Source organism: Argiope bruennichi, chromosome 11 (genome assembly GCF_947563725.1).
Source record: "Argiope bruennichi chromosome 11, qqArgBrue1.1, whole genome shotgun sequence".
Lineage (NCBI taxonomy): Eukaryota > Metazoa > Arthropoda > Arachnida > Araneae > Araneidae > Argiope > Argiope bruennichi.
The window spans coordinates 15,420,036-15,441,265 of record NC_079161.1 but is presented as its reverse complement, the minus strand read 5'-3'; the positions used below and the strand labels follow the sequence as shown (position 1 = coordinate 15,441,265).

Sequence of the window (21,230 nt, the reverse complement as noted above, 5' to 3'; positions counted from 1 at the left end):
CACCTACTCGACAGGCCATATTTCTCTCCAGATTGACTGAATTCCCCATTGGACAGGGATGAAGGGCACTGGATTTTCCTTTTCCTACGTCTCTCGACTCGATTCACTCCTCTCGTCTGTACACCATCACTTTTATAGCTCCTATGAAAGCGGCCGTTCTAGAACAAGCGACAACACTCGAGTCCTGATGGAGATTTAGAATATTGTTACGAAATTTCCGGAGTTCGTTTGGATAGTGGAAGTTATATGGTGTAGAGAACGCTCAATCAGCAGGCGGCAGTAGAAAATAAAACAACGACGTTTATTTACACGAAGACACACAGAACAGCACAAAGACGACAACTATATACAGCATAGAAGACGATTATCTTCAGCCGAGACGTGCAGCATACAACAACATACACAGCAGCATACAAACGGCATACAACAGTATACACAGCAGCTCTACCCCGTCGCTGCTCCGCTAGTCCCTGGAAAACGAGTTCTTCACCGTCGCTTCCGACTACTCCTCGACTCCACTGGTCCACGACCCAATTCACCACTGCTCGGCAGCTGCGGGTGCTTCCTTTTATAGGTCTCAGGTGGCGGGGCTAGACGCCTCTCAACCAATCAGGAACGTTCGAGGCGTATCTCCGTTACCACTGGACGGTTCGGGAAAATTCTCGATGTTTCGGGTATAATCTATTTTGGTGCCAAAGTCGCCAAATGGTCGCCAAGTTTGTTGCCAAGCTCTCGGATCTCCTATGGGACCCACTATGCTGGGTAGCCGCATCAAGGATTCGTAACAATATTTAATTCGTTCCCAAGATAATAGAATATTTGGGATCCTTCGTTTTTGTTTTAAATTCATCGCCTAATAATCGCCAAATTTATCACCAATGCCAGGAATTCATTCATTTAGTATCAGTCAGATCAAACTGTAAAACTCCCTTGCTTCATGTAAAATATCTACACGATCAGTAGATATTTTACAATTTTATATATTCGTAAAAATATAGAAAAGTCTTCTCTCATTTATCCTTATATAATATATATTCAATAAAAGAATTTACATTAAAACACTTATTTACATGTTCTATAAAACAAAACATCTTCCAAATTTAATTAATAAAATTTAAGTACTCACTAAATTGTTAGTTTTATATGGAAATTCAAAAGCATCTCTCATCGCTCTGTAAAGTGTCACTCTAAAAAACATTTAACGAACATGACAAAATACAAATTTATCTTCCATGTTTAGTAAATGATTTAAAGTGAAATGTTTCATATAAACAAATGTCAAAAACCATAGTTCTAAATAATTTAATAAACGTCTGTTACTTTTCATTCTAGTCTAATAAACTGTACGTCTTGCCATCTTTTATAGAAAAAAAATTATCAAAAGTATCTTCACATTTTTCTTGAATTAAACCTGAGAGAGATAATATTTAGTGAACATTTTTGAGAGTTTATGACAGCAGAAAGACGGCGTTAAAGTTCCCAGAAAAGCATAACACCTCTGAAGAAAATAAACTTAAATTTATTATTTTCTAAAAATAAAGAAAAATGACATTCTACTAATGTATTTAAAATTAAAAGTTCCATATCATTACTAATTAGAGATGAAACGTGTTTTTGTACGTGTGCTTGAATTTGAAAAAATTGTAATAGTTAATTTTTTTAGTTAAAGATGAATACTTAAAATATAATTAGTTATTGGCTAATAAAACCTTACTAATTCTAGTTTTCAAAAAGATTTAGGTAACGATACAGGTAAGTTTAAAATGTTCTTAAAAATGCTTGGAAACTTTTTGCTAAGTCATATCAAAATATTTAAACAGTTAAACACCGAGAACAACTTAATTATTAATGTTCAACAGGGTTTAAAGCATAAATTTCAGGAAATAAATTTTTAAGTTGTATAAAAACCAACGATGTTAAGATAGAAAAAATTGAATACAAATTGTTTAAGTTTTTTTGTTGGTATATCTTTAGATTTTTATTGAAAATTATTTATTTTGTAAAAGTTTATAAACTTACAGGGTCTTCACAATTATCATGCCCCAATGGCTATTTTTAAACCCTGAGAAAAAGACATATAGTTTCCAACCAGAAAAATGCTTCAAATAACGAAAATAAATATATTTTACGTTGCTTCGGTCAATAAAGATATTTCTCAAAAAGTTATGACATCTGACTTTTTATATGGTCCCCCGATTAAATCGGTCATATTTAGTAATGACAACATTCTAAAACAAACTAATAAGAAAATATCATTTTTTTACAAATAAAATTGACAAAACTACAGTTGTATACACTCATTCAGGCAATATATAAATTTATTTTAACAATTTTCAAAAATAATAAACTGTACATAATTTCAATTTGTAAATAATTCTGTAAAATCTTTGAAAAGGCCGAAATATTATTTGTGAAATATGTCTAAAACCTTTAAATAATATATAAAAGATTTTATTTATCTTATTTAAAGGATTTTCAACTTTTTCGATAAAGTGGGTCAGTTTTAGTCGCAAAAGAATGAATTTTTTTTTTTTTGTTTAAAATTTTATAATGTTCAGAAAATGTTAATAAATATTATTTCTGAATATTTAATACTAAATTGCAAAGGTTTTATATTCCATCATTCAAGGATACTCACCAAATGTGTTATATTTACTCTCTCGTGTACGAAGTATCGAGAAAGTATACTGTAGTCGTCAAAAAATTCGAAATGGAGAATTTGACAAATTTCCAAGGTTTAGATCTTCCTCAGTTAAAAAAATATTTCTGGAAAATGTCTGTCTGGGATAAAGATTACTCAAATCAATTTTGAGATAGATGAAATTTGGTGCACATTTTTTATACGAAATTTCTAAATCTATATCAAATTTCGAACAAAATTTGCTTAGATGAAGTCTGTCCATCCAGCTCTCCGAATATAAGTTAACAAACAGTTCTAGCTAGATAACGAAAACGAAGAGGTCTAGATTGATAAAATTTGAAAAGCAGAATTAACACTTAAAGCATAGGTTCCCAAAGTGGTCCAGGTGGACCCCCAGGGGTCCATAGGAGACCACACGGGGGTCCACGTAGACGTGAAAAGAAAACAGGGGTTCACACGTTGTAAGTGGAGGTCCACGAAAAATTTTCTGGTTTTCATAATAAAGAACAAAAATTTTGGCTTGGATTTACCTATCAACGTAGGCAGGTAGCATCATTCACTAGGTAGGTACTCAAAAATATTCGAGACTCAGTTCAAACACAGAATTGAATAGAACAATAGATAATAGTACAAGTGGGGAATAGTGGGAAATTGCGAGAAACATTTTGACAGCGTTTCCCTCGTCATAACTTGTCAAAAGAAGTTTTAGTGCCGTTACCAACCTGTTAACAAAAAAAAAGGAGCAGATTGAACATCACAGAACGGGGAGATTTGAGATTACTTCTTACAAAACTGAAGCCAAATATTGATAATTTGCTGTCAATTCATCAAGTACATCCGTCTCATTAAAAGTATGACTATTTTTTATTGTTGATTTGCATTTCAGAGTTCATTGTTGATTTTTTTTGTCAATTGTTGATTGTTTGTAATGATAAATGTTTATAAATTTGTATAACCACAAGTATTATTCTAATGAATAGGACACAAGAAAATGTGCTACTTTTTTTTTTTTCTTCTTAACACCCCCAATTTAGGGTGATATTTTTTAGGAGTTTTGGGAATACAGTAGAAATGTAGCAGCAGGGGGCCTACCGAAAATAGTAAAACTTTGAAAGTGGTCCACGAGAAAATAAAGTTTGGGAACCTCTGATCTAAAGACATCTAGCCAATTTTGCGTCAATAAGTGGTTGACAGTCTGTCGGTCTGAACTTTCAGAAAATGTAAATACGATAGTTCTTCAACCCAATAGCTTAAATATATGAAATTTGGTATAGGATTTTATGACTACAAGTGTTATTTTGTGTTAAATTTTTATTCAATCGGTTGAGAAAAATGTACCAAAGATACAAATTTGGTTTTTGGGTTCTATTAGCCAATCAGTAGGATTAATCGCCAAAAAATTCGCCAAGGATGGCACGATAGATTCAGTAAAAATGCTAAATTCACGACAAAGATTAATAGTGCGTAATTATTGTATGCCACCGCTATGCGTTTTCGAGATAATACCTTTTTTGCGAGAAAGTTTTAAGGAGACCAGTCCATTTGGTTAAGTTTATAAATTGCACAGTCTCGTTTGCAGACCTCTTTCAACGGGTTTAAATATCAACTTGAATAATGAATTTTAATTACAGGATCCCTCTGAATGGAAACAAAGGTACTCTTTCCACTGTCCCCTAATGTGCTTTTAATTTAGCAATCCATCACTTCCTTACAAAGCGCTGAAAGACACTAAATTCCTACGCGTTATATTTCTTCAAAAAATTGAATAACAGAACAAATATTTGCTTTGTATAGATAACAAAATCCTCTGACCACACCAATAATAGCTGATCTTAATCTTCCATGCAGATTCTAAACAGAAGCATTTAAGATCTTTGCTTAGAAATAAACATGGAACAAATTTAAAGCGGCTTTTCGATCAAGGGAAGAACGGTGAGTTTCATAGAATTTCGGAAACATAGAGAGGCTGCGGTGGCGTGGTGGTAAGGTCACGTTTTCGGAAACGGAGGTTCGAGACACGATTCCACCGAAGAACCGTCGTGTAAGTGGGTCTGGTACGCGTTAAATCCGTCCTCACATTGATGTGATAGAAAGTTTAGAGAGGGGAGGATGCCAACTCAGGTGTCGTCCTCGTCATCTGACCAAAATAGCCCTAGTGTTGCTGCAAAGCGGGATGTTAATGAAACTAAATTAAACTCGCGGACATGGAAATACCATTAACAAAGAACAATATTTTTTATCTTTTGGAAAGCTGTAGGTTACCTTATAAATAAAGAAGTTAAAGTTGCACAAAACAAACTTGAAATTGAATTTCGGTAACACGAAATCGAATGTTGTCAGCATTCTGATTTAGAATATTGGTGTTGATTTTCAGCTAGTCAGAACAGGCAACAGCAAAGAGTTTAGTTTAGTTTAGGTTTAGTTTAGATTTAGTTTAGGTTTAGGTTTAGTTTAGCTATATTAAAGTATCGTTTTAACGCAGCACTGGAACTATTTTGGGACTGACCTCGCAATTTTCAACCACGGTCAGATGGCGAGGACGACACCTGAGCTGGCGCCCCTACTCTCCGAACTTCCACATCACACCAGTGGGAGGATGTTTGGCCTCAACAGATTTAACATGCATCAGACCGCTCACACGACGGTTCTTCGGTGGAATCGGGTCTCGAACCCGAAACCCTCCGATTCAGAAACCGAGACCTTACCACCAGACCCATCGGCCACAACTGCAAAGGGTATCTTGATTGACGGAGGGAGGGGGGGGGGGATGCAGGGAGCTCGATTTAAAAAGTTACTGTTAGTTTATTTAGCAAATAAAAATTTTAAAATGTACTAATTCTGTTAATTATAAAACATAAAATGCAGTACTAGAGCTTTGTCAAATAAAATTGATCAGATCCCTATTGCCTCAATACTATCACTAGCCGGCGTCCTGGCATAGGGGAAGCGCGTCTTCCCCGTGATCTGGGCGTCCCGGGTTCGAGTCCCGGTTTGGGCATGGTTGTTCTTCTGTTGTTCTATCTGTGAGATGTGTGAATGTGCCCTCCTGTAAAAAGGGGTTGTGCAAGCGAATGAGTGATGCGTGAGTAGCAAAGTCGTACTCTTGGCCCTAGTTGGCGCTGCTATAAAAAATAAGAGACGTCCCCCTCAGGCTTAAATCGCTGTCTTCGCAACAGCAGGCTTGTCAGTGGCAAGTGCCATAAGAAACAAACAACAACAAACAAACTATCACTTAATTATGACAATTCTTTAAACATAGAACATCTGGTTAAATATTAACGTTGGCATCCCGCAGTCGTAAGTCATAACCAAAAAACATAAAAGAGATGTCCCACAATCATGAGTCATAATAAAATATAAAAAATAAACATATAATTATCTACTCCGCAATTAAGAGTCATAGTAAATATGTTTTAAAAAAACAGAGGAGCTATTTCCCCTGTTTTTCTCACATATTCTAATTAAACTTGATATGCCAGAAAAAATCCTTGCATGATATGGGTGTACATAGTTACGAAATATTAACTTTTGGCGAGAATTTAGCATTTTTACTGAATCGTGTCATTCTTGGCGAGCTGTGTGGCGATTAATCCCTGGCATACTATCAATAGCATTCTAAAATCGAATTTGTACTTTAGAAATGTTTGTCTCACTCGATTGACAAAAAGATTTGATACAAAATTGCGCTTGTAGTGACAAGACACAATGGAAAATTTAAGTCACAGCATGTTTACAATAATATTTTCTATTTCTTTCGTTTATATTTTCTAAAAGAAAATACCCACAAAAAATGAGCTCAAACTGGCACAGGTTTACACTTTGTGTACCAAATCTCATCTATCTAGCTCTCTATATTTTGTAGTTATCGCGTTAGCTTATATTCGAACAGCTGGAGAGACGGACTAAATCTTAAAAAAATTTACACAAAATTTGATAGAAATTTGGTGAAAGAACAGTATAATAAATTTTTAACCACCTAGCTGAAAGCGTTTTTGAATTATCTTTGTCACAGACAGACGGACATTTTTCAAAAATGCGTTTTCCTAACTCAAGGAGGTCAAAAAAGTGGAGATTCATCGAAATCTAGTTCATCAAGTTTCTTGACGAAAACTATATTTTCTCTATACTGTGTGTACGAGAAAGTAAAAAGAATGAAACATAAACACACATGTCTCTTAATCATAAGTCATAGTAAAACAAAAAAACTAAAAATAATTTTTTTTAAAAATTTACGGAAACAGAAAAAATTAATCTAAAAAAGTAATAAACACGTTGAATAAGTTAAATATATGAAGAAATGTGAAGCTAATGAAAAGAGGTCTCATAATGTGCAATGTATGTCCACTAAGTGCCTAAATCCACATAACTTACCGAATTGGACACTAGAGATATAACTACTATATATATTCCTGGCTTAAAGTCATAGGGTTCCTATATTATTTGGTGACTGAAAATTCATCAGCCCATGAATCAGTTTTGCAGTGACAACGAAGTACCTTCTTAGGTGAGTCAACAAGAATGGTCTTCACAAAACTCTCTCGCATATTCTCTAATAAAGGTTTTATCCTAGAAATCGCCTTGCATGGCACTGGCGTACATAGGTCCCGAAATATTAATTATTGACATGAATTTAGTATTTTTACTCAACCTATCGTATGATCCTTGGAAAGTCTTTTAGAGATTAATCCCTTGCATGAGTTTAATAGTATTCTAAAAACCGTATTTCTCTTTTAGATGCATTTTCCCCAACAGATTGAAACAAAAATTTGGTTTAGAATTGCAATTATATTCATAAAATTACATGCCAAATGCATTACATTTAAATAATTGCATTTCTGAGTTAATACGTTTACATGTTTCCGAAAATAAACCCGACAGACGTTCAACCTCTTGTTTGATTTGGCTCAAAAGTTGAGAAGTGTCTATACTATAGATTTATCCAACCGAGTCGCACCTCGAATGAGAAGCTTCCGACATGGTGGTTGGTTCTCACTACCCTGGAGGGTACATAAAAAGATTGGGTTCTGGATCCTCCCATCGATGACGGGACGTACTTCCTTAGGGAAGGAGGGAACCGTGACCGGTAATGGCCCTAAGGTCTCAAACACATTCCACAACTGGTTCCAGGCAGTATTTCTGTAACCGCAATCAGGTCATTCGATTTTTTTTTATGCCTGTAGGGCCTTAGAGGCGGGTCGGGGAGTCAGTGATATGACTGTACTATAGATTTTAAATCTGTGTACTGAACTTCATCTATCTAGCTCTCTTTGTTTTGTAGTGTTCATGTATATTCGAATTGAAAGACAGACTCCCTCTGAACGGATTTTGTTCAAAATATAATAGAAATCTACAAGGTCGGTGTAAAGGCCAAATACCAAATTTCAACCGTCTAGCTCAAAGCGTTTTTGAGTTATTTTGATCACGGACGGACAGATAAACAGACAGATATAATGCCAAAAATGTGTTTTTCGAACACAGGGTGATCTAAAATGTGGAGATTCGTCAGAATCTTGAGGTTAAATTGTTTGGTAATTACAGTACCTCCTCTATATTTTATATACGAGAAAAATAAAAAACCACATTTCTTCTTTTTGCATATAAACTCATTAGATATATGCTTAACATTATTTTTTATAACAACTCTACTTTCTGTACCAATCAGTATTGATTATTTTACTCATAACTTTCCTCAGAGTTCTGCATATGCTGCTCATATAGAGCACTTAACAGTTCAGATATTATCCTTACAAAAATTGAATTGTAAACATAAGAATGCGTTTCACGGCAACAAAAGAACGCCTTTCGACAACTAATGCGATTTTAATTTTCCCATCAATCATTTCATCATAAAGCAGCTGAAGTTCCTAATTACCATACATAATCCCTCTTTAAATACCTGGCTTGAAATAACAGAAAACGCTGGAAAAACCGTTTTTTCCCGCTGTAATCCATTGTTACACCTACTCAAAGTCCACAGTAAATGAATTAATAATTTGATTAAATCTTTTTTTAAGAGAAGAAAAGAGCATAAAAAAGCCGTTAATGACGTCAGACACTCAATAGACCAATTAAAAAGATATGGGTTAATTTAATTTTTCAAAGTTTGAAAGAATAGTGAAAAAAAACCGTTTGCAGAGCATTATCCGTTATTTAAAAGAACATGGAAAATCCATTAATATTATTTTAATAACAAGCTAAAAATGTTAATTGAATTTAGATTGTTTTTAGTCAAATTTTGAGGCTGTTTTTTTTAATACTTATAGCGTTAATCATATCTTATCGCCATTAGTTGAAATCTCTTTATAAAATAATCATTGACAATAAAAATCAAGAGTAGAATTTTTAAAGTCTATTATAGTGTATACATTATCCATTAAAAACAGATAATGTTTTAAATTAAAAAAGATTATGATTAATTAAATAGCAGTGTAATCGATATTTTACATATACTGAAACTTTTGATTACTGGTTTGTGATCGGTTAGTTATGTTTTATATCTTTATAAATTCTTGTTTGTTTGTTTCTTATGGCACTTGCCACTGACAAGCCCGCTGTTACGAAGACAGCGATTTAAGCCTGAGGGGGAACGTCTCTTATTTTTTATAGCAGCGCCAACTAGGGCCAAGAGTACGACTTTGCCACTCACGCATCATTCATTCGCTTGCACAACCCCTTTTTACAGGAGGGCACATTCACACATCTCACAGATAGAACAACAGAAGAACAACCGTGCCCAAACCGGGACTCGAACCCGGGACACCCAGATCACGGGGAAGACGCGCTACCCCTATGCCAGGACGCCGGCTTATAAATTCTTGAGTGATTGAAACAGATAGTTAATGATGAATTTGGAAGATATTTTTGTTTTAAATTTAGCCAGTGGGTCACCCGATTTTTTTTCGTCTGTTTTCTAATAAAGCTATTATTTTTCTTACTTCGCAGAAACTTTTGGATTTTGGATAAGGCAACGAATACTTTAAATGGCATTGGCGAACAACGGTTACAAAATACAGAGCATCAGAATCAATTTAATATTTTTACTGAATCTATAGCGAAAATAATACAAATTGAAGTGTAAATAATAATACTGAATCTATAGTCTACTTTGGGCGTCTTTTCAAGGACCGATTGTTCAGTTGCTGTCACAAGATTATGTAACAAAATTCATTGAACTAAATGATTGCATTTGTAAATTATTGGATTGATATGAATTCGAAAACACAAACCGACAGATGGTTTACCCATTGACAAATTTAATACAGAATTCGAATCGAATCTGCAATTTTGAAGCTAAACTTATGCATCAGACTTTATTTATTGAGCTATTTCAGTTTCGAAGGTATCGAATTCAATTGTGTATGAACACCTACTCATACAAATATCCTCTGAATGAATTTCATTCACAATTTGATAGAAATGTGCACATTTGGTCTTAAATACATATAAAAAATTTCACTCATGTAGCTTAAAACATTTTTAAATTATCGTTCTCACAGAAAGATATAACATATAAAAAAATTATTTTTCCAAATTAGGGAAATCTTAAACGCGGAAATCCATCGAAATATTGAGTTCGAATTTCTTGACGATTACAATATTTTCTCAATATTTCGTAAGGAATGAGGTGGCCTGATGGGAAGGCATCGACTTCGGGACAGTGGAGTTTCAGGTTCGATACCTTTTTTCAGCTAAGATCCATCGCGTAAGCATCGAGGATAAACATTCTCCCGCTGTTGTGGTATAGAGGTATGGAGAGTAGGGGTGCCAGCTCAAGTGTCGTCCTCAGAATCTGACCATGGTTCAAAATTATGATGTCCGTCCCAAAATAACCTTAATGTTGCTTTAAATCAGGACGTTAATATAACAAAACTAAATTAAACTTCTCTATAGTTCGTTTACGAGAAAGCGAAATTATATTGGAAATTCGTACAGTATGCGTTGGAACAACCACTATTGAACTTTTTGCAAGAGATAATTCCTCGACTTTTTTACTTTTGTACATAATACGGCAAATTTTTAGTTAGATTAGAAGAAAACCAAACAGCTATTTTGGTTCGCTTTCATCTGATCCATTGGGTTAAAAATTGAGCACCGATTTGCAATTTTTGTCATATATCCTAACAGATTTCATTTATGTAGTTTATATACACGAATCGACAACTTTGGTAGATTTATCCTAAAATTTAATTAACAATAAATCAAATAGCATCCATCTAGCTTTTTGCATTTTTGAGGTAACATACACACATGCAAACCCAGAATAGGCTTTCCATTACCTATTTCGTCCAACAATTGGTAAAAATTTGCATTTTGGTATTAAAACTGAATACCAAATTAAATCCACTTTGGCTTTAGCGTTTATAAGTTCTCGTCGTTACAGACAGACATTTCCGAACTTGGGAAAGTCAAAAATGTGAAAACTAATCAAATTTTTGTAAACGTTTACATGAAAATTACAGTTGGTTTTGAATTTTCCATTTTAGCACATATTAATGATGCAGACTTTTATAGAACCATATTTTAAATGAAACAGTGTGATTTCGAATTTAATTAATTGATTAAATTTAATTGATATAGTAAAAATTTCATGTACAATTAGTAATTCTAAATTATGTATAGTTAGTAATCTCATTAAAATTAATTCGTTCTTCCCTAAAAGTGATGTCCTCGCGGAAACAAAGTTTGTTTTTATTCACAGTTTAGTAAACAGTTAATAAAATTAATTAATCGCTTTCTTTTAATCAAAGTTAAAATCTCTGAATAGTTAAATAATCACATGAAATATTTTGAAATGGCAAATTGGATCGATGCTTTTTTTGAAAAAATAATCTTAAGCGAAACAAACATTATTTTCTAAACCCATTTCTCCTAAGATCTCAAAAGATCATGCGATATAGAAATGTAACATATAACACAAAAGCATACGCGAGAGATTTAAATAATATTTTTCTGAAATGTTTCCATTTGAAAGTTTCTTTATCGTAATTTAAACTAATTAGTTTATTGGTGACAGTAATAATAATATGAAAAATATACACGGTAGATTGCATGTTAACATTTTGTATGAAACAGTTTAGATCTAAATTTAATTAAAAGATTTGATTTTAATTGGTATAATAAGCAATTAAGCTTAGTTAGGATTTCATTAAAAATATGTTGTTGTTTTTTCAAAAAGAGATGTTTCCATGGAAACAAGCTTTTATTTTCATTTGTAGCATAGTAAATATTTAACGGAATGAGTTATAGTTTTCTTTTTATTTTTGTGTCCTTCTATGAATAAATAAAAAAAATGTTCGTTTAAAATATAAAGATTTTTTGAATTCTTTATATTTTATAAAAAAAAGGAGAAAAAAATCATATCTTGAAGCTATTTCGTATGAAATACAGGAATAATATTAAAAATTGCATTTAGCATGTAGCTTCCAAAGAATATATACACCATTTCTCCGCAATGCTTCCTTTTAACTCTTTCTTTGCCATAACTTAAACTAATTAGCTGGTTTGGAAGGTTAATAATAAAAGCTCTAGTGTAAATATAATGTAATTAAGATATATAATTAGATGAAAACAGTACATACAATGAAATTAAGAATTCCATCTCAGTTAAAAAAAAGAAGTGCCTCGAAACCTTATTTCTATGGCAAAATTGTTAATTATTCAACAAAATAAGATATATGTCTGCTAATTATTATTATGTTCTTAGTTCAATAGTGTAAAAAAAATATTGTAAATGCTAATTTTTGTTCAAAAAATTTTCTTTTAATTGGAAAATATAATATAAATATGTTTACAGAAAGAACATTTGATGCTTAATCTTTCTTTCATTGTTTTAACAAATGATGTATTGGTTCGTTTTCTGAAAAGTAATTAAAAACATATTTTCATTCCAAACATTTTTATTGAATGAAATATAGAACAAAAGTATTTTTACACATTGAAAATATTTAGTACCCATTTTTTCCCCCTATAAGTGATGCAGATGTAAGGCAGCTTTTTTTACTACATATTTTTTACTCAAAAAAAATTTCTCTAAGGAGAAACATAATTCTATTATTTTTGAGCATTTGCGATCTCCATTGATTTAAATAATTTTAATTCATGTAATAAATATATATCTAAATATATATAATTATCTATCTATCTATATAACATTAATGTACATGGCACAGAAATCGCTTATTTTATTTATTGTAGAATGGCAACAATTAAACATTAACAATCTATCGCACGAATTTCAGACTGCTTCATCAAACATTTCTAGAGCTGTATTGAATTCATCACTTCGAATAGAGTTGTAGAATATAATTAGAAATGCTCAGAAGAAGGTTAACCATGTCACCAAAATGTCGATGCAATCAGAGGAAAGAAGATATAAAGGAAATCAAGAAACAGGCTTTAACAGAAAGTCGAACGCAATGGTAATTTAACCGTAACTAGATAAGTAATCTCTAAGATTTAATAAGGGATATTGATGTTCATATCCTCCAAAAAAATATCTTACAAAAAAGGGACTTCATATAATCTTAAGACTCAAAAAATTATCTGTTTAATGATAGCATTTTCATTTTCATACAGTTCATCCATTAATTTTAATAATATTTTTAGTTAAATTTCATACAGAATTGATTTGATGCAACATTTTAAGTTCTATGACGGAATTCAAATCCATCAAAACGTTTAATAACTGCTTTGAGGCCGGGATAGCCTGGTTGGTAGAGCGTTGAATTCGTGTCCCTTAGGTTGCGAATTCGAACCCCGCCGGCCGAAGACTCTCCGTATGTGTGGTAGCTGGCGCATGTATAAATCTGTCGTGGTCACTATGTCCTCCATGTCGAGAATAATACCACTGGGGGTACTGGATCAGGGGTGATCGTTCTCTGATTCAGGTCTAAATTACGAATCTACGAATCTGTGGATGAGTGAATGAAATGCGTGAATGAAGTCTGCCCCGTAAAAAGGGTTGTGACGTGTGTGTGGCTAAGTCGTTTTCTTGGTCCTAGATGGCGCTACTATAAAAACAAGAGACGCTCCCTCACCGGCTTAAAATCGCTGTCTTCATAACAGCGGGCTTGTCCATGGCAAGAAACAACAACATAACTACTTTTGTCAATAATCAATTCAGTAGTATAAATTTCATTCTTGTAATATGTGAAACTTGTAAATTCTAATAAATTGATTCAATTAAATTAAAAAAACAAGTGAAATTTTAAAAATATATATGTATTTTAAATGAATTATTAAACAGCCTAAATTTAAAAATTTAAGCGAACAAGCTAGTCGACAAAGTCGGCTAGTTTATTATTATTATTATCTGTTTGTAAACATTGTCCTTTTTAAAGGTATATGAAGGCTATATTGAGATGTCCGTAGTCATAACATGGTCTGATAATAAGGATGATGCATCAGGTGCTTTCTCAAATATTCCGCACTCTATCATCAACAGATCGTTTGACAACCCAATGGAATTAACAAGCAGAGTTTGGATGGATATAGATTTTGAAAATTTAGCCCCCTTGTTTCGATACTAAGAAAACCCTTCCAGTATTCGAATTTTCATGCAAGTCGATAGAGACTTTCTAATCCTCACCCGTTTAAAACAATATATATTTTAATTGATAAAATCATATTTAATTCATAAATCAAAACTTTATTTTAAAACACTGAAAAACTTTTAATAGTTATCATTTCCAGAAAGCTTATATATCGATTTCGTGAAAAAGGAATCACATTGGATTATAAAATTAATAATTATCTTCGAAAAAGAATTTTATCTATATTCAATCTTATCCAGAATTATCTTCAAAAGAAGAAATAAAAAATTCTATTCATAAATTTAAACACTGGAAAATACGAAACAAAAAGAATTTAAATTTGAAAAAATTCTCGCCATATTCTTAAAACAAGATTTTTACCTCAACAGTTTATGGAGGAAACGAAAAAAGAATCATTTAGTGTTTAAACATAAAAAGAATAATTTTATTTTCGTCCTAAAAATTCTCAAGACTCATAGTTAAATCTCTTTTAAGCTTTAAAATCCCAATATCTTATATTCCACACGAATAGATTCTCCTAAAAAAAAGAAAACCTTGAGAACGTTGCTAAGTAGAAAAACTTGTTAAAAGTTTTTCGGCAAATGCGTAAATTTATTCAGTTCGTACTAAATTAATTTTATTTTCTGAAGTGAAAAGTTTTTGGTGCATATTTGTCAGAAAACTATATTTTGGTTTTTAAAAGTAAACCGGAAGTTTTAATTTCTAATAAAAGAAATTCTTTATCGATTCTATTCATTATTTACTTGTAAATAACAGACGCTTATCATTTAGTCAAAAAAATCAGCGTATGAAAATAGTTAATATTTCTTCTAAAAATGTTAAAGTTTTTACAAAATAATAAAATTGAATTGTGGAATAAATTGTACTCATTTTAAAATTTTTTTTATAAAAGTCTTTTTTAAAATTCTATATTACATTCCTTCAAAACATTTAAAAGTATTTTATGATCACAATTTCAACTTATACTTTTAGAGAAAATAAATTAATAGATTGATTAATTCACATATTACCCAAATACATTTTGTTTTCTTTGAGCTGATGTTTACTATAAATAATATTATTGCGGTTATTAATAATTTTTAATAATGTTTGTAATTTACATTCAACACGGTTGCCATTTAGTTTATTACCATTGCTTAATATTTACACCAAACGATTTTTTTCTGATTTTATTTTTTAATTCGTTCAGTAAATTTTTCATTTTAAATATGCCACTCATTAAGCTTTTGTCACTAAGTATTCTAACAATAATAATATTTTAAAGTAAATTATTATTTCTGAAATTTTTAGATGAAGTCAATAATAAATTTTGTATTTTAAATTTGTGCCAAATGCGAAATGATAGTGCTAAATTTTAATTAATCTGGTTTTTTTAAAATTATGCTTGTTGCAGATTTCAATTCCAAATTCTCATTTGTGCAATCATATTCGATACATTCCCAAGTATCCGTTTCGCGACTATCCAGCCTATTTTTTTTTATCGTAATTAAATGAGGAATTAAAGGCGTTGCATTGGCAACATTGAAAACCGTCTGCTCCGATCATCCTACGTATCGTATGCAAAATACAAATTGTGGCAGGAAAATAGTAGCTTTCTGCTCGTTGTTTATTGTTTCACCAGTGTGTAACAAACCTCATTTATTTGCCGCTGTCTCTGATTATAACTGCACAGTACGTACTAAATTCGTAAATTGTTCTTGGGGTAGGCTTAATGTTTTTTTAAGTATACCACATAGAAGTGCACAGAATTAGTTTTAAATATGAAAAGTTTTTATCCTTTAACTTACTTTTTCTCTAATAAATTCTTGCAGTGCAGTATATAAACATATATAAACTACCAGTAGCCTTCTATTTTAATTCGGCAAGTTACCGGCCATTGCTTCTATGTTTCACCAGGCCTCGGCCTCGTTCACATTCTACGTGGCTTGAGATAATTGGAGGGCTTAGTACTCAATAATAAGCGAGATAATACGTATTATAGCAGTGATTGTTGGTATAAAAACTTTGTCTTCTGATATTGATGGACAAAGAAATGAGTTCCAATGAACTCCAGCCTACCCGGCCTTTTTGTTATCTGGCTGTCTGTCCACAACATTAGGCCGGATACTCGAAAATGTACTGTATTTTAAATTCAGCATTAGCAATATTTCATTCCATTTTCATACAAAAATAAATGAAGCATTTTCTTGGCATAAAAAGTTATTCTAAAAAAAAAATACATATTTCGAATTTTTCCTTTTCTTTGAGACGAAAATAAGAAATGTGTATATATATATAAAAAAAAATCTTACCTTTGTTCAGTATCACTCCCAGTTAAAGTTTCTTCTTTCAGACAAAAATAAATATTTTTCCACCCTCAAGAAAAGAATAAAAGGTTTCCAGGTACGGATTTCCTGCGGAAGAAAAATAGAACTATAAAATAGAATATTCTTCCTCATGACAAATACATGGAATCATGAAGCACAATGCAAAAATCAATTACAATACTTTATGATAAAAATCTGTTCATGAACCTGGGATTTTAGAAATAATAGGATTGACCAATGGCATTTGCTTTATTCACAACAGTACTAAAAGTTCACTGCAGTGATTCAACAATGTTATGTATTCAATGGCAGATTTTCGTTTAACCAGACTAGGCAGATGTTTAGAGCCGTTAGGCTGATAGAGGACCATAACGGGTCGATTAAAGAATTCTTTTTTTCCTAATTACCCTGTAAAAAAACCTTGTAGAGAAATGCAAATTTATGTATTATAAAATATCCGGATAATAATAATAGCTCATCATATAAAATTGATCAGTTTCTAAATAGAATTACTATAATTAATAAGAATTGTTAGCATTCATAAAAACAATTAATGAAATTAGAATGAGTTAGAATTATTAGATTTAAATAGTAGTAGTATAATTAGTTTTTAGTAGAATTAGAATTAAAATAATGTGATGTAATTAAAATAATTAGAATTAATAGAATTTTTAGAATTAATTAGTATTAATAGTATTATTAGAATAATAGAGTTATTAGATTTAATCAGAATTGTTAGAAAAAAAGAATTCATAGAATTGCTAGAATTAAATAGAATTCATAGAATTGTTAAATTTAATTAGAATTGTTAGAATTAAATAGAATTCATAGAATTGTTAAATTTAATTAGAATTGTTAGAATTAAATAGTTCGAATTAAATCTGTATTATTCGAATAGTATTATTAGAATAATAGAATTATAAGATTTAATCAGAATTGTTAGAAAAATAGAATTCATAGAATTGCTAGAATTAAATAGAATTCATAGAATTGCTAGAATCAAATAGAATTCATAGAATTGTTAAATTTAATTAGAATTGTTAGAATTAAATAGTTCGAATTAAATCTGTATTATTCGAATAGTATTATTAGAATAATAGAATTATTAGATTTAATCAGAATTGTTAGAAAAATAGAATTCATAGAATTGCTAGAATTAAATAGAATTCATAGAATTGTTAAATTTAATTAGAATTGCTAGAATTAAATAGAATTCATAGAATTGTTAAATTTAATTAGAATTGTTAGAATTAAATAGTTCGAATTAAATCTGTATTATTCGAATAGTATTATTAGAATAATAGAATTATTAGATTTAATCAGAATTGTTAGAAAAAAAGAATTCATAGAATTGCTAGAATTAAATAGAATTCATAGAATTGTTAAATTTAATTAGAATTGCTAGAATTAAATAGAATTCATAGAATTGTTAAATTTAATTAGAATTGTTAGAATTAAATAGTTCGAATTAAATCTGTATTATTCGAATAGTATTATTAGAATAATAGAATTATTAGATTTAATCAGAATTGTTAGAAAAATAGAATTCATAGAATTGCTAGAATTAAATAGAATTCATAGAATTGCTAGAATCAAATAGAATTCATAGAATTGTTAAATTTAATTAGAATTGTTAGAATTAAATAGTTCGAATTAAATCTGTATTATTCGAATAGTATTATTAGAATAATAGAATTATAAGATTTAATCAGAATTGTTAGAAAAATAGAATTCCTAGAATTGCTAGAATTAAATAGAATTCATAGAATTGCTAGAATCAAATAGAATTCATAGAATTGTTAAATTTAATTAGAATTGTTAGAATTAAATAGTTCGAATTAAATCTGTATTATTCGAATAGTATTATTAGAATAATAGAATTATTAGATTTAATCAGAATTGTTAGAAAAAAAGAATTCATAGAATTGCTAGAATTAAATAGAATTCATAGAATTGTTAAATTTAATTAGAATTGCTAGAATTAAATAGAATTCATAGAATTGTTAAATTTAATTAGAATTGCTAGAATTAAATAGAATTCATAGAATTGTTAAATTTAATTAGAATTGTTAGAATTAAATAGTTCGAATTAAATCTGTATTATTCGAATAGTATTATTAGAATAATAGAATTATTAGATTTAATCAGAATTGTTAGAAAAAAAGAATTCATAGAATTGCTAGAATTAAATAGAATTCATAGAATTGTTAAATTTAATTAGAATTGCTAGAATTAAATAGAATTCATAGAATTGTTAAATTTAATTAGAATTGTTAGAATTAAATAGTTCGAATTAAATCTGTATTATTCGAATAGTATTATTAGAATAATAGAATTATTAGATTTAATCAGAATTGTTAGAAAAATAGAATTCATAGAATTGCTAGAATTAAATAGAATTCATAGAATTGCTAGAATCAAATAGAATTCATAGAATTGTTAAATTTAATTAGAATTGTTAGAATTAAATAGTTCGAATTAAATCTGTATTATTCGAATAGTATTATTAGAATAATAGAAATATTAGATTTAATCAGAATTGTTAGAAAAAAAGAATTCATAGAATTGCTAGAATTAAATAGAATTCATAGAATTGTTAAATTTAATTAGAATTGCTAGAATTAAATAGAATTCATAGAATTGTTAAATTTAATTAGAATTGTTAGAATTAAATAGTTCGAATTAAATCTGTATTATTCGAATAGTATTATTAGAATAATAGAATTATTAGATTTAATCAGAATTGTTAGAAAAAAAGAATTCATAGAATTGCTAGAATTAAATAGAATTCATAGAATTGTTAAATTTAATTAGAATTGCTAGAATTAAATAGAATTCATAGAATTGTTAAATTTAATTAGAATTGTTAGAATTAAATAGTTCGAATTAAATCTGTATTATTCGAATAGTATTATTAGAATAATAGAATTATTAGATTTAATCAGAATTGTTAGAAAAATAGAATTCATAGAATTGCTAGAATTAAATAGAATTCATAGAATTGCTAGAATCAAATAGAATTCATAGAATTGTTAAATTTAATTAGAATTGTTAGAATTAAATAGTTCGAATTAAATCTGTATTATTCGAATAGTATTATTAGAATAATAGAATTATAAGATTTAATCAGAATTGTTAGAAAAATAGAATTCATAGAATTGCTAGAATTAAATAGAATTCATAGAATTGCTAGAATCAAATAGAATTCATAGAATTGTTAAATTTAATTATAATTGTTAGAATTAAATAGTTCGAATTAAATCTGTATTATTCGAATAGTATTATTAGAATAATAGAAATATTAGATTTAATCAGAATTGTTAGAAAAATAGAATTCATAGAATTGCTAGAATTAAATAGAATTCATAGAATTGTTAAATTTAATTAGAATTGCTAGAATTAAATAGAATTCATAGAATTGTTAAATTTAATTAGAATTGTTAGAATTAAATAGTTCGAATTAAATCTCTATTATTCGAATAGTATTATTAGAATAATAGAATTATTAGATTTAATCAGAATTGTTAGAAAAATAGAATTCATAGAATTGCTAGAATTAAATAGAATTCATAGAATTGCTAGAATCAAATAGAATTCATAGAATTGTTAAATTTAATTAGAATTGTTAGAATTAAATAGTTCGAATTAAATCTGTATTATTCGAATAGTATTATTAGAATAATAGAATTATAAGATTTAATCAGAATTGTTAGAAAAATAGAATTCATAGAATTGCTAGAATTAAATAGAATTCATAGAATTGCTAGAATCAAATAGAATTCATAGAATTGTTAAATTTAATTAGAATTGTTAGAATTAAATAGTTCGAATTAAATCTGTATTATTCGAATAGTATTATTAGAATAATAGAATTATTAGATTTAATCAGAATTGTTAGAAAAATAGAATTCATAGAATTGCTAGAATTAAATAGAATTCATAGAATTGTTAAATTTAATTAGAATTGCTAGAATTAAATAGAATTCATAGCATTGTTAAATTTAATTAGAATTGTTAGAATTAAATAGTTCGAATTAAATCTGTATTATTCGAATAGTATTATTAGAATAATAGAATTATTAGATTTAATCAGAATTGTTAGAAAAAAAGAATTCATAGAATTGCTAGAATTAAATAGAATTCATAGAATTGTTAAATTTAATTAGAATTGTTAAAATTAAATAGAATTCATAGAATTGTTAAATTTAATTAGAATTGTTAGAATTAAATAGTTCGAATTAAATCTGTATTATTCGAATAGTATTATTAGAATAATAGAATTATTAGATTTAATCAGAATTGTTAGAAAAATAGAATTCATAGAATTGCTAGAATTAAATAGAATTCATAGAATTGCTAGAATCAAATAGAATTCATAGAATTGTTAAATTTAATTAGAATTGTTAGAATTAAATAGTTCGAATTAAATCTGTATTATTCGAATAGTATTATTAGAATAATAGAATTATAAGATTTAATCAGAATTGTTAGAAAAATAGAATTCATAGAATTGCTAGAATTAAATAGAATTCATAGAATTGTTAAATTTAATTAGAATTGTTAGAATTAAATAGAATTCATAGAATTGTTAAATTTAATTAGAATTGCTAGAATTAAAAAGAATTCATAGAATCGTTAAATTTAATTAGAATTGTTAGAATTAAAATAATTAGAATAAATTACAATTAGAATGCGAATTAATTGGAATGAGTTATTAGTGTTTGGAATTAG

At 29.3% G+C, this 21,230-nt stretch overlaps 1 protein-coding gene across 4 annotated transcripts in view; it reads right to left on the bottom strand.

Annotated features, from left to right (window-relative positions):
* The window catches only part of LOC129956867 (putative polypeptide N-acetylgalactosaminyltransferase 9), an 881,963-nt gene that overhangs the window by 702,923 nt on the left and 157,810 nt on the right, over positions 1–21,230 (bottom strand). For all 4 annotated transcript variants that reach the window (XM_056068829.1, XM_056068827.1, XM_056068830.1 and 1 more), the window contains exon 2: positions 16,485–16,586. The gene's annotated coding sequence lies outside the window, so the exon portion shown is untranslated. The remainder of the gene's footprint in view (positions 1–16,484; positions 16,587–21,230) is intronic.